This window comes from Scomber japonicus, chromosome 3 (genome assembly GCF_027409825.1).
Source record: "Scomber japonicus isolate fScoJap1 chromosome 3, fScoJap1.pri, whole genome shotgun sequence".
NCBI lineage: Eukaryota > Metazoa > Chordata > Actinopteri > Scombriformes > Scombridae > Scomber > Scomber japonicus.
In genome coordinates this window covers 3,255,001-3,262,500 of record NC_070580.1, presented here as the reverse complement: position 1 = coordinate 3,262,500, position 7,500 = coordinate 3,255,001, and positions in this window count along the sequence as shown.

Genomic DNA, 7,500 nt, shown 5'->3' with positions numbered 1-7,500 from the left:
TATATCTGAGTGTTTTTACTGTATCTCCAAAGAGAATAAGTGATTCAGTGATTAGTTGCATGAACTTGCTGAGAATAGACGAATAAAGACATAAACAGTTAGTTGTAATCCATTCTCTTAGCAGAACCCATAGAAAGGTTGATTTCTGAACACAATTAGTTCAATGTGATGAATTCTGATATATTTGAGTGTTTTAGTGTATCTCCAAAATGAATAAGTGATTCAGTGATTGGTTGCATGAACTTGCTGAGAACAGACGAATAAAGCAATAAAAAGATAGTTGTAATCCATTCTCTTAGCAGAACCCATATAAAGGTTGATTTCTGAACACAATTAGTTCAATGTGATGAATTCTGAACTGTCTGCATCTTTTAGTGTATATCCAACGAGAATGAGTGATTCAGTGATTGGTTGCATGAACTTGCTGAGAACAGACGAATAAAGCAATAAAAAGATAGTTGTAATACATTCTCGTAGCAGAACCCATAGAATGGTTGATTTCTGAACACAATTAGTTCAATGTGATGAATTCTGATATATTTGAGTGTTTTAGTGTATCTCCAAAATGAATAAGTGATTCAGTGATTGGTTGCATGAACTTGCTGAGAACAGACGAATAAAGCAATAAAAAGATAGTTGTAATACATTCTCGTAGCAGAACCCATAGAAAGGTTGATTTCTGAACACAATTAGTTCAATGTGATGTATTCTGATATATCTGAGTGTTTTAGTGTATGTCCAAAGAGAATATAGTGATTGAGCGATAAATTGCATAAACGTGCTGAGAATAGACGAATAAAGACATAAACAGTTAGTTGTAATCCATTCTCTTAGCAGAACCCATAGAAAGGTTGATTTCTGAACACAATTAGTTCAATGTGATGAATTCTGAAATATCTGAGTGTTTTAGTGTATGTCCAAAGAGAATATAGTGATTGAGCGATAAATTGCATAAACGTGCTGAGAATAGACGAATAAAGCCATAAAAAGTTAGTTGTATTACATTCTCTTGGCAGAACCCATAGAAAGGTTGATTTCTAAACACAATTTAGTTCAATGTGATGAATTCTGATATATCTGAGTGTTTTAGTGTATCTCCAAAGAGAATAAATGATTCAGTGATTAGTTGCATGAATTTGCTGAGAACAGACGAATAAAGCCATAAAAAGTTAGTTGTATTCCATTCTCTTAGCAGACCTATAGAAATGTTGATTTCTAGACACAATTAGTTCAATGTGATGAATTCTGAAATATCTGAGTTTTTTAGTGTATGTCCAAAGAAAATATAGTGATTGAGTGATAAATTGCATGAACTTGCTGAGAAAAGACGAATAAAGCCATAAACAGTTAGTTGTAATCCATTCTCTTAGCAGAACCCATAGAAAGGTTGATTTCTAGACACAATTAGTTCAATGTGATGAATTCTGAAATATCTGAGTTTTCTAGTGTATGTCCAAAGAGAATATAGTGATTGAGCGATAAATTGCATGAACTTGCTGAGAATAGACGAATAAAGCCATAAAAAGTTAGTTGTAATCCATTCTCTTAGCAGAACCAATATAAAGGTTGATTTGTAAACACAATTAGTTCAATGTGATGAATTCTGAAATATCTGAGTGTTTTAGTGTATGTCCAAAGATAATGTAAGTGGTTCAGTGATTAGTTGCATGAACTTGCGGAGAAACGACGATTTAAGCCATAAAAAGTTAGTTCATTCATTCATCACATTGAACTAATTGTGTTTAGTTGTGTATATTGTTTGTGTGTGTGTATTGCAGTGTGTCGTTGTGTTTAGAAATCAACCTTTCTATAGGTTCTGCTAAAATATTGTATTACAACTGACTTTTTAGGGCTTTATTCGTCTGTTCTCAGCAAGTTCATGCAACTAATCACTGAATCACTTATTCTCTTTGGAGATACACTAAAACACTCAAATATATCAGAATTCATCACATTGAACTAATTGTGTTCAGAAATCAACCTTTCTATGGGTTCTGCTACGAAATTGGATTACAACTAACTTTTTATGGCTTTATTCGTCTTTTCACAGCAAGTTCATGCAACTAATCACTAAATCACGATATTCTCTTTGGACATACAATAAAACATGTAGACAGTTCAGAATTCATTACATTGAACTAATTGTGTTTACAAATCAACCTTTATATTGGTTCTGCTAAGAGAATGGATTACAACTAACTGTTTATGGCTTTATTCGTCTTTTCTCAGCAAGTTCATGCAATTTATCACTCAATCACTATATTCTCTTTGGACATACACTAGAAAACTCAGATATTTCAGAATTCATCACATTGAACTAATTGTGTCTAGAAATCAACCTTTCTATGGGTTCTGCTAAGAGAATGGATTACAACTAACTGTTTATGGCTTTATTCGTCTTTTCTCAGCAAGATCATGCAATTTATCACTCAATCACTATATTCTCTTTGGACATACACTAAAAAACTCAGATATTTCAGAATTCATCACATTGAACTAATTGTGTCTAGAAATCAACATTTCTATGGGTTCTGCTAAGAGAATGGAATACAACTAACTTTTTATGGCTTTATTCGTCTGTTCTCAGCAAGTTCATGCAACTAATCACTCAATCACTATATTCTCTTTGGACATACACTAAAACACTCAGATATATCAGAATTCATCACATTGAACTAATTGTGTTCAGAAATCAAACTTTCTATGGGTTCTGCTAAGAGAATGGATTACAAATTACTGTTTATATCTTTATTCGTCTATTCTCAGCAAGTTTATGCAATTTATCACTCAATCACTATATTCTCTTTGAAAATGCACTAAAACACTCAGATATATCAGAATTCATCACATTGAACTAATTGTGTTCAGAAATCAACCTTTCATGGGTTCTGCTAAGAGAATGGATTACAAATTACTGTTTATATCTTTATTCGTCTATTCTCAGCAAGTTTATGCAATTTATCACTCAATCACTATATTCTCTTTGAAAATACACTAAAACACTCAGATATATCAGAATTCATCACATTGAACTAATTGTGTTCAGAAATCAACCTTTCTATGGGTTCTGCTACGAGAATGTATTACAACTATCTTTTTATTGCTTTATTCGTCTGTTCTCAGCAAGTTCATGCAACTAGTCACTGAATCACTTATTCATTTTGGAGATACACTAAAACACTCAAATATATCAGAATTCATCACATTGAACTAATTGTGTTCAGAAATCAACCATTCTATGGGTTCTGCTACGAGAATGTATTACAACTATCTTTTTTATTGCTTTATTCGTCTGTTCTCAGCAAGTTCATGCAACTAATCACTGAATCACTTATTCATTTTGGAGATACACTAAAACACTCAAATATATCAGAATTCATCACATTGAACTAATTGTGTTCAGAAATCAACCTTTCTATGGGTTCTGCTAAGAGAATGGATTACAACTAACTGTTTATTGCTTTATTCGTCTGTTCTCAGCAAGTTCATGCAACCAATCACTGAATCACTCATTCTCGTTGGATATACACTAATACATGCAGACAGTTCAGAATTCATCACATTGAACTAATTGTGTTCAGAAATCAACCTTTCTATGGGTTCTGCTAAGAGAATGGATTACAACTAACTTTTTATGGCTTTATTCGTCTGTTCTCAGCAAGTTCATGCAACTAATCACTGAATCATTTATTCTCTTTGGAGATACACTAAAACATGCAGATATTTCAGAATTCATCACATTGAACTAATTGTGTTCAGAAATCAACCTTTATATGGGTTCTGCTAAGAGAATGTATTACAACTATCTTTTTATTGCTTTATTCGTCTGTTCTCAGCAAGTTCATGCAACCAATCACTGAATCACTTATTCATTTTGGAGATACACTAAAACACTCAAATATATCAGAATTCATCACATTGAACTAATTGTGTTCAGAAATAAATCAACCATTCTATGGGTTCTGCTCCGAGAATGTATTACAACTATCTTTTTATTGCTTTATTCGTCTGTTCTCAGCAAGTTCATGCAACCAATCACTGAATCACTATTCTCGTTGGATATACACTAAAACATGCAGACAGTTCAGAATTCACCACATTGAGCTAATTGTGTTTAGAAATCAACCATTCTTTGGATGCTGCTAAGAAAATGGATTACAACTAACTTTTTATGGTTCAATTGGTCTATCTCAGCAAGTTCATGCATAATCACTGATTTGAGAATTCATTTAGTCTAATGAAATTAAATCAAGATTAGATAGATAGATAGATAGATAGATAGATAGACAGACAGATAGATAGATAGACAGCTAGACAGATAGATAGATAGATAGATAGATAGATAGATAGACAGCTAGACAGATAGATAGATAGATAGATAGATAGATAGATAGATAGATAGATAGATAGATAGATAGATAGATAGATAGACAGCCCGACAGATAGATAGATAGACAGCCCGACAGATAGATAGATAGACAGCCCGACAGATAGATAGATACATCGATAGATAAGATAGATGGATAAGATAGATAGATACATAGATAGATAGATAGATAGATAGATAGATACATAGACAGATAGATAGATAGATAGATAGATAGATAGATAGATAGATAGATAGACAGATAGATAGACAGATAGATAGACAGATAGATAGATAGATAGATAGATAGATAGATATATAGATAGATAGACACATTTTTTGTGTGTTTCTGTGTGTGTGTTAAGGTCTACCAAGTCCCTTTCAAAGTAAAGATTTGAGAATAAATAATCATTTAGTTTAATGAAATTAATATAGATATATAGATAAGATAGATAGATAAGATAGATAGACAGATAGATAGATAGATAGATAGATAGATAGATAGATAGATAGACAGACAGACAGATAGATAGATAGATAGATAGATAGATAGATAGACAGATAGATAGATAGATAGATAGATAGATAGATAGATAGATAGATAGATAGATAGATACACATTTATGTTTGTGTGTGTTTGAGAATTAATAATCATTTAGTCTAATGAAATTAATATAAATATATAGATAAGATAGATAAGATAGATAGATAGATAGATAGATAGATAGATAGATAGATAGATAGATAGATAGATACAAATATAGATAAATAGATAGATAGATAGACAGATAGATAGATAGATAGATAGACAGATAGATAGATACATCGATAGATAGATAGATAGATAGATAGATAGATAGATACATCGATAGATAGATAGATAGATAGATAGATAGATATATAGATAGATAGATAGATAGATAGATAGATAGATAGATACAAATATAGATGGATAGATAGATAGATAGATAGATATATAGATAGATAGATACAAATATAGATAGATAGATAGATAGATAGATAGATAGATAGATAGATAGATAGATAGATAGATAGATAGATAGAAAGATAGATACATTGATAGATAGATTGATAGATAGATAGATAGATAGATAGATAGATAGACAGCTAGACAGCTAGATAGATAGATAGATAGATAGATAGATAGATAGATAGATAGATAGATACATCGATAGATAGATTGATAGATAGATAGATAGATAGATAGACAGCTAGACAGCTAGATAGATACATCGATAGATAAGATAGATAGATAAGATAGATAGATAGATAGATAGATAGATAGATAGATAGATACATAGATAGATAGATAGATAGATAGATAGATACAAATATAGATAGATAGATAGATAGATAGATAGATAGATAGATAGATAGATAGATAGATAGATAGATAGATACAAATATAGATAGATAGATAGATAGATAGATAGATACATCGATAGATAGATAGATAGATAGATAGATAGATAGATAGATAGATAGACAGATAGATAGATAGATAGATAGATAGATATATACAAATATAGATAGATAGATAGATAGATAGATAGATATATACATCGATAGATAGATAGATAGATAGATAGATAGATAGATAGATAGATAGATAGATAGACAGACAGATAGATACATCGATAGATAGATAGATAGATACATAGATAGATAGATAGATAGATACATCGATAGATAGATATATAGATAGATAGATAGATAGACAGCTAGACAGCTAGATAGATACATCGATAGATAAGATAGATAGATAAGATAGATAGATAGATACATAGATAGATAGATAGATAGATAGATAGATAGATAGATAGATAGATAGATAGATAGATAGATAGATAGATACAAATATAGATAGATAGATAGATAGATAGATAGATAGATAGATAGATAGATAGATAGATAGATAGATAGACAGATAGATAGATACGTTGATAGATAGATAGATAGATAGATAGATAGATAGATAGATAGATACATCGATAGATAGATAGATAGATAGATAGATAGATAGATAGATAGATAGATAGACAGCTAGACAGCTAGATAGATACATCGATAGATAAGATAGATAGATAAGATAGATAGATAGATAGATAGATAGATAGATAGATACATAGATAGATAGACAGCTAGACAGCTAGATAGATACATCGATAGATAAGATAGATAGATAAGATAGATAGATAGATAGATAGATAGATAGATACATAGATAGATAGATAGATAGATAGATAGATAGATACATAGATAGATAGACAGCTAGACAGCTAGATAGATACATCGATAGATAAGATAGATAGATAAGATAGATAGATAGATAGATAGATAGATAGATAGATAGATAGATAGATAGATAGATAGATAGATAGATAGATAGATAGATAGATAGATAGATAGATACAAATATAGATAGATAGATAGATAGATAGATAGATAGATAGATAGATAGATAGATAGATAGATACAAATATAGATAAATAGATAGATAGATAGACAGATAGATAGATAGATAGATAGACAGATAGATAGATACATCGATAGATAGATAGATAGATAGATAGATAGATAGATACATCGATAGATAGATAGATAGATAGATAGATAGATATATAGATAGATAGATAGATAGATAGATAGATAGATAGATACAAATATAGATGGATAGATAGATAGATAGATAGATATATAGATAGATAGATACAAATATAGATAGATAGATAGATAGATAGATAGATAGATAGATAGATAGATAGATAGATAGATAGAAAGATAGATACATTGATAGATAGATTGATAGATAGATAGATAGATAGATAGATAGATAGACAGCTAGACAGCTAGATAGATAGATAGATAGATAGATAGATAGATAGATAGATAGATACATCGATAGATAGATTGATAGATAGATAGATAGATAGATAGACAGCTAGACAGCTAGATAGATACATCGATAGATAAGATAGATAGATAAGATAGATAGATAGATAGATAGATAGATAGATAGATAGATACATAGATAGATAGATAGATAGATAGATAGATACAAATATAGATAGATAGATAGATAGATAGATAGATAGATAGATAGATAGATAGAT